This window comes from Hemiscyllium ocellatum, chromosome 19 (assembly GCF_020745735.1).
Source record: "Hemiscyllium ocellatum isolate sHemOce1 chromosome 19, sHemOce1.pat.X.cur, whole genome shotgun sequence".
In the NCBI taxonomy this organism is placed as follows: domain Eukaryota; kingdom Metazoa; phylum Chordata; class Chondrichthyes; order Orectolobiformes; family Hemiscylliidae; genus Hemiscyllium; species Hemiscyllium ocellatum.
In genome coordinates, this window is record NC_083419.1 from 75,332,589 (window position 1) to 75,339,805 (window position 7,217).

The 7,217-nt window shown below is 43.1% G+C and overlaps 1 non-coding gene across 1 annotated transcript; it reads right to left on the reverse strand.

Annotated features, from left to right (window-relative positions):
* Positions 1 to 36: 36 nt before the first annotated feature.
* Positions 37 to 109, reverse strand: trnac-aca (transfer RNA cysteine (anticodon ACA)). Its single transcript has one exon. It is a non-coding gene; the product is annotated as a tRNA-Cys (tRNA).
* Positions 110 to 7,217: the final 7,108 nt, after the last annotated feature.

The window sequence follows — 7,217 nt, forward strand, 5'->3', positions numbered from 1 at the left end:
AGTTTTTAAATGCATTATAAAGGTACGCATTATGCACGAGCCAGATAGGAATCGAACCTACAATCTCCTGATCTGTAGTCAGGCGCGTTATCCATTGCGCCATTGGCCCACAGTGTAGGCTGATGCTTAAGAGCCGTGATGTTAGCACGGACATGATTAAGAGCAGTGATGTTCACTAATTGAAAAAGCAATAAAGATAATCACTGTCACTGCTTCAGTCCAATCTTCATCACCTTTCAAAGCAGGTTGTCTTCCAAAAACAAACACGTATGCCCATTGTTTCTGTCTCTGAAACATTTACAACAAGGTAAGGGACAGAGATGTTCATGGGGTACACTTTCTCATCAATCCCAGTCACGAAAACACAGCCAAACGTCTCCCAACAACACCACATCCTCATGGACCAAAACAATGATTTCACACAATATCGTTTATTTTCAGCTTTATTCACACTAAAGATAGATAAACCAACAGTGACCTGATAAATTAAAAAAAAACAAGATAAAACTGAACCAGGAATAGCGGCGGCTGATTGGGGTCTATTTCTGGGAAGAAGACTCAGACTCTCTTTGGCTTAATTGGCGAGCCCAGAGACACTGTGTGTGGGTCCAGATTCATATAATGACCAAACATGAAACCTCTAACTGGGCTATAGCACCTGGTGCTTTCCTCCCCTTTAGCCTTCACTCACCGACTATCGATTGGAGACGACAACATTTCGTTACAATGATCACTCGCTGCAAGCATGCTCACCAATCATGTTAATCCTATGCATGCTGCAGGACCCATCCCAACTGTTGACGTATAGTGTCCAATAGCGAAGAAGAGGCAGTCCTACCATGACCAAGCTGGAGGCACTGGTCCTCCAACCAATCACAGAAACTCATGGGCGCGCTGGAGGCTGTGATTAATCATAGAATGCTCTTGGGCTAAACTAATCTAAACAGAACGTCCACATCCCAATGCTCAATCAAACTTCGCTTGAAAAATTCTTCCAGTTCAAAACACAATTGTTAATGATGACCCTGTTCCCTTTCCCGCAGGTGAAAGTGAAGACTGCAGATGCTGGAGACCAGTGTCAGCAAGACAGTGGTGCTCAAAAAGCACAGCATGCCACGCAGCATCCGAGGAGCATGAAAATCGAAGTCTCAGGCAGGCACCCTCCATCAGGAACATTAATCGCAGCCAATTTATGATCAATATTGCTACTATCCCTTATATTCCTTCATCCCCAGGTTTCAGGCACAATGGTCTCACAGAACTTTTGTCTTTTGTTTTTCCAATCTATATTTATCTGATCGTTTTGGATTAGCTTCATGAAGACTTCTTCTTTCCTCATCAAAAAAAAAATCAGCAGACAGTTCACCACAACTTTCTATGAACAATTCAATTTTATCTTTCCTGAATGGAACACATATTCCTTCACGTGGCCCTCATTTTGTCTGGTATGACCGTTTGCTTTAAACGTTAATCCTGTCAGTACTGAATTAATTTACAAAACGTTTCTCAATGCAAACGGAAAGTGTGCATACCTTTTAAAGATGAGGAAATATGTCTGAATGAGTTGTAGCTTGGACATGCTTACTGGTGACAGGAAATGGTGGAAGGTATGCACTCTTTTCCACTTTTACCAATATTCAATCCCACTGAACTCCACTACTTGCCAGCACAATGCAGGACATTTTCTGTCGTGATCCTCTGGTCCAGTATTCCTTGCATCCCAACAACTGCCAATACAGCACCATTCCATAAAATCACCGAAGTTGCGGCTTTTCCACCTGATAGGGCACCACCAAATATTGCATGCAGCTCTGGTTACTGAATTTTGGAAAAATGTGAAAGCTCTGGAAAGGGTTCAATGGAGGTTTACTAGGATGGTGGCTGGTGTGGATCGAAGTTCTTACGAGCAAAATGTGAGGAGACTGAAGTTGTTTTCGTCGGAGAGAAGAAGGTGGACCGGTGACTTAATCAAGATTTATATGATTATCAGAAGGTGAGATAGAGTGGGGAGTGTTAGCCACTTTCCTCAGACGGCGAAGGCCAACACGAGGAGCTATAGCATTAAAATGAATGCCGATTGATTTAGGACAGAAAACTGTTAATTTCTTCACACAGAGAGGAGTACCGGCGTGGATCAGCCTGCCTGCAACAGTCTTAGACTTGCTGAATATAAGGGTATTTCAATGTGCATTGGACATATATATGGATAATAATGTAACAGTGAAGGTTAGATGGGCATCACATGTCTTTCACAGGTCAGTGCAAGATCGAGGACCGAAGGGCCTGCACTGCGCTGTAACTTTCTAATGTGTAAGCTAGAAGACCTGCTGGGTTACCATACTCTCCTCACTGTGTAACTTTCCAGACACATCTTTCAGTGATTTGTCAGCACTTCATTCAATCCAGGCAACTGTATTTCCTCCTCTGAATTTTATCACTCCACAATGGGTTTAGAAAAACAGAGTCAGTGACAAAGCTGAGATCACCGACGTTCTGTATGGAATCAACAAAAAATATCTTGATCTTCCAGTCTCCTGTGACTTCAATATTACATTGTGTTCCCAAGGCACCATTTCAGACTCCGGTCTGCTGCAGTGATCCTTCAAGGCACAGCACAAGCTGGAAGAACGGCACCTCATTTTCAACTGACAGACTATGCAGCCTTCAGAACCCAGAATCGAGTTCAATCATTTCAGACCCGTCCGCCTTCTTCCGCATTCTTTTCCCTCCCGTACGTCCCATTCATTCCAAAAACGGATCGTTGGACTCGAAACATGAACTCTTCTTTTTCTTAATAGATGTAAAAGAGCTGATGAGTTTTGTTGAGACATTTTGTCTTTTCTTCAGAGAACGTTTTTCCATTGAAGGCTGCAGGAAGCGTCTGATTCCAGGAGAAGGTGTTCAGAGGAGATGATAAGAATGACAAAGGGTTGGACCATTCCCACTGTAAAGGTAGACGAGCCAGCATGGGGCTGTTTATCCAAGTACAGAGAAGGCTGTGTGAGAAACTGATTAACGTGCACATATTATGAAGAGGAGAGATACGTGTGACAGAAATAAGCATGTTTTGGGAAGTAATAATACGCAGTAGCATAGATTAAAACCAAGAGACAAGCAATTAAGCGGAGATTTAGAATAAATATTTTTACCCAGACAGTGGTGTTTGTCTGGAAATCACTATCTGAAAATGTGGTATTGCTAGATGTCAGTAGAATATTTCTGCAGTATGTAGCCAAACACTTGAATAGCCAGAACACACTCGGATAAGCACCTGGTACTGGAAAGTGTGACGAAGGCAGACATATGTGAGATGGGAGTCCCGAGGCAAAGGCAACCCTGTGTGCTAAAAAAAGGTCTGCTTGCGCGGTTCTGTGGCGCAAGAGAAAGCCCGTTGGATTTCCACGTGATTGCTGAAGTTGTTATTCCAAGATCATCGATTTGCGTCTCACCAGTGTCGTGGTTTAGTTTATGGTTTGATATGTGATCAGACCAGACTTGGCTGTTCCTCTGCAAAACCTGCAATATTGGTGCAGAAACCCAATTGTCTTGAAACGTACCTTGTTTTGTCTCAGAAATGAACAATTTCGATGTCTATTGAAGATAGAGGTCGATTATTATATCTGTTAGCCAATAGGAAACACGATGATGTTGATACGCTGTAAAAAGACATTAATATACTGGCTCAACCATGATGATATCGAATGGCGGGGCGGGGCAAGAGCGGTGCGAAGAATGGCCTCCTCATGTTCCGTCCTGACTGGGCTGTTTCTGGCCCAGGTCTTTAAACACTAACATAATGAGGGAAATGTGAATCTACATCAAAAAATATTAATGTCGCGCGTGTAACTCTCTGCCCTCTCAGCTGGATTAGACAAATCCTGTCGCAGCTTTAGATCAGAAAGTGGAGATTTCTCACAATTTCTCTGTCAGGCTGAACATAGGCTTCCAGGTGGACCAATAGAACAGGCGTCCACGCGGATTCTGGGGATTCAGGGGCAGACTCGCCCTTTGCAAAGCTGACATTCTGGCCAAGGTAATGAATGTGAATATCTGGCATTATGAATATTATGGTGGATACTTGCTACTTTGCACTGTGCCTCACGGGTCCCATAGTGTTTCATTGATTAGCCTTGCTGCCTCACAGTCTTGGGTAACTGACAGTGTGGATTTTGTACGTTCTCCCTGTGACTGCATGGGTTTGCTCTGGGTACTCCGGTTTCCTCCCTCAATCCAAAGATATACAGGTCAGGTTAATTGGTCATGCTAAATTTCCCGTAGTGTTCGATGCATCTGCCAAGGGAAATGGGTCTGGGTAGGCTGGGAGGTGTGTACTGGATGGGCCGAAATGACTGTTTCCACACAGCAGGGAATGTAATCTCATCTAAACTGGAATTCAATTAGCTCTTGCATATCATTGTTCTTTGTATACTATTTATGCAAACCATGCCACGTGCTCTTGGAGGTTGTAATGCTGAAGATTATTGACGTTGTGTGCAATGTTGGTCAATGTGTCGTATGAACTTTCCAAAGGAACTTGGTGCAGTGTCAGTGAATCGAATTCTGTGACGAATTGAAACTGATGGAAGGAAAATCCCAGTACAGTAGTGACCAAAAATTGCCCGTGACCAACGCAGGAAGCCACGGTAAACTTATATTCAGTAACCCCTCCCCCACTCACCTATTGTACTCTATGCTACTTTCTCCCCAGCCCCACCGGCCTCTAGCTTATCTCTCTACGCTTCATGCTCTCTGCCTTTATTCCTGATGCAGCGCTTTTGCCCGAAACGTCGATTTTTCTGCCCCTTGGATGCTGCCTGAACTGCTGTGCTCTTCCAGCGCCACTTATCCAGAATTATAGTCAATAGCATCTCTTTTTCACCACGTTTTTCTCTGTCCTTTTCCTGAACCTGATGCGACATAATGGATGATCCATAATCAGTACATCCACCTCTGAGGTGGGTTTCAATGCAGGTCCACAGCAAAAAATCGAGTAATTGGATTTCTGGTCTCAGTGGCAAGAACAGGAGCCGTTGGACGTACTATGATGCCAGCTCCATTGGGCAATTGATCAGGTTGCCGTGCTTCTAGAGCAGACTAGAAGTGTCTGAACTGCCGATGTTGAGAGGATGATCCACGCCAGGCGCTCATTTCACTGATATTGGCCAGGATGATTGCAACATCAGGCTGAGAACAGCTCGTGGACCGAATATTACTGTGCAATAAAGGCTCTTTGGCCCTTGATGTTGCACCCAACGCGATCCTCATCAGAAGTCCAGCTTAACGCCATTTTATCATTATGACTCAAAAGATTATCCCCTGATCATTTAAAAGTCCTAAACGTTGGTGCATCTCCGACTGTTGAATGCTAGGCGTTCTGCACCTTTTCAACTCACTGAGAATAGAACATACCTCGGCGTCTATCACATTCAATTGAAAGCTGTGTGCCCGTGTGCCGACCATCACCATTTGTAAAAAGGTCCTTCACTGTCCACCTTAAGAAAGCATCTGATCACCTTGTATGTCTCCATTAAATCATCTCTCAAACTTCTTCTCTCCGTCATAAACAGCCCCAGGTCCCTCAGTCTTTCCTCGTAAGACTTTCCCTCCAAAAAAGATAGCATCGTAGTTAATCTCCTCTGCACCCTTGCCAATGATTGCACATCCGTCCGATGATGTGGCGACCAGAACTGTATGCAATTCCACAATTGCGGCCACCAGAGAATTTCTGGAGTGCAACATGACCTCATGGCTCTGAAACTCAATCCCTTTCCCAATAAATCCAACATTCCGTGCTCCTTCCAAACAAACCTGTCAACACTGGTGGTAACTTTCAGAGTTTTTTGCACAGTAACACCGAGTCTCTCTGCTCATCTTAACTTCCAAGAATATTACTTTGAGTCCAGAACTCTTTCTTCTTGTTGCTGCTTCCAAAGTGAATGACCTCACATTTTCCCACATTAATCTCTATTTGACACCTCTGAGCTCAGCTCTGCAGGTTGTTCATGTCCCACTGCAACCTGCAGAAACATTTAACACTGTTGAGATCTCGATTGAGCTTCGTGTCATCGGGAAATTTACAGAGCCATCATTCCATGTCCAAATCCAGATTATTTATAAAAATGACAAACAGCAGTAGACCGAAAAAAAACCTTCTGCTATACCACTAGTTTCTGAAATCCAGGGCGAACATTTCCCATCAACTACCCATTCTGTCGTCTTTCAGCTCGCCACTTTCTGATCCAAACAAAAAAAAAATCAATTATATGCCTAGCTATTTTATGCAATAGTCTACCGTGGGGAATATTATCAAAATCTTAGTGAAAACTATATCCACCATTTGAATCGCTTCACCCTCATCCACCTAATAGCTCAAATTCTCAAAGAAGCACAAACTACTCTTCACAAAATCGAATTGACTATCCCGAATCAACTTTTTCCTTATTAGATGATCATAAATCCTGTCTTTCATAACTTTTTCCAAAACTCGATCTACAACGAAACTAAGGCTCATTGATCTGCAATTATCAAAGTTTTCTCTCCTCCACTTCTCGGAGAAGGGGTCAATATTTACTAAGTTTGAGTCTTCTCGCACTAATCACATAAAAGCTGATGACACAAAGTTCACAGTTAAGTGTCTCCATCCACGGTTCCCAGAGAATCCTAGGATACATCCCATCAAGCCCAACGGACAGATTTTTTTTCACACTTGGAAGAATTGCTAACACAAACTCCTTACGAACATTAATTTGGTATATTATAATAGGTTGTATCACAATATTCTCCTCGGCAGCATTGCCTTTTTTCAATTGGGACACAGATGAATAGGTACCACCTATTCCTATCACCAAAGTGTTCGCTTCCATCCACATCGAACAGATGATTTGGTTCATTACCCTGTGCCAATTCCAATGTGGCTTTGCTTCTTGTTGGCTTGACTATATGCTATGTCAGGAAACCCTCCTGCACACATTTGACAAAAACTTACTGATCAGATTTACTCAACTTATAAACTTTCCAATCATTATTGGTCAAGTTAAACTTCCCCATAACAACTAACCATTACTTCGCTCCTTTTCAGAATCATCTTTGCAATCTTTTCCTCTGCATCTCTGGAATGTTTCAGTGGGCTATCAAAAACTCCATTCACAGTGACCTCCCCTTTCCTGAGTCTAATATCAGACCTTTCTAGCTCAGTAGACTCCGTAGAGTGCTCATCA